Consider the following 526-nt stretch of genomic DNA (forward strand, 5'->3'; position numbering starts at 1 on the left):
GCAGCCAGATTCCAGAGACAGAGAAGAGGAGGGGGAAGAACAAGAGGGGAGGAGAAAATTGGGGGTGGGAGAGACAGACGGAGAGAACAGCGCGGGGGGTGGGGCACGGGGAGAGGGAGAGAGGTGGAGGGGAGAACAGAGAGCGCCAGCAAGAGAAAGCAAGAGAGCGGAAGGGTGCGCGGAGCGGAGCTGAGCGGAGACAGAGCTCGCAGGGATGGGGTGAGAGCAGGAGGAAGCAGAGGCAGAGGCGGAGCTGGGACGCAGGTGCCTGCAACCCAGGATCCCGGGGCGCTGAAGGCTTCAGGTTCGGCAGCGCACTTCCGCGCTGGCCTCAGAGGTGCTGCGGGGGGCCGGGGTTCACTGCCTCGCGCCAGGTCCCTGCCCGGGAGGCGGCGCGGGGCTCCAGAGTGGCTGCGCGCCCAGACGTCTGCCCGGGAGGCTGCCCGAGGCTCCGGGGTGGCCGCGCGCCCTCCGGGGAGCCATGGCGGCTAGGGCCGGGGGTCGGCGGGCGGCGGCGGCGCCCAGG

This window comes from Callithrix jacchus, chromosome 12, assembly GCF_049354715.1.
Source record: "Callithrix jacchus isolate 240 chromosome 12, calJac240_pri, whole genome shotgun sequence".
Lineage (NCBI taxonomy): Eukaryota > Metazoa > Chordata > Mammalia > Primates > Cebidae > Callithrix > Callithrix jacchus.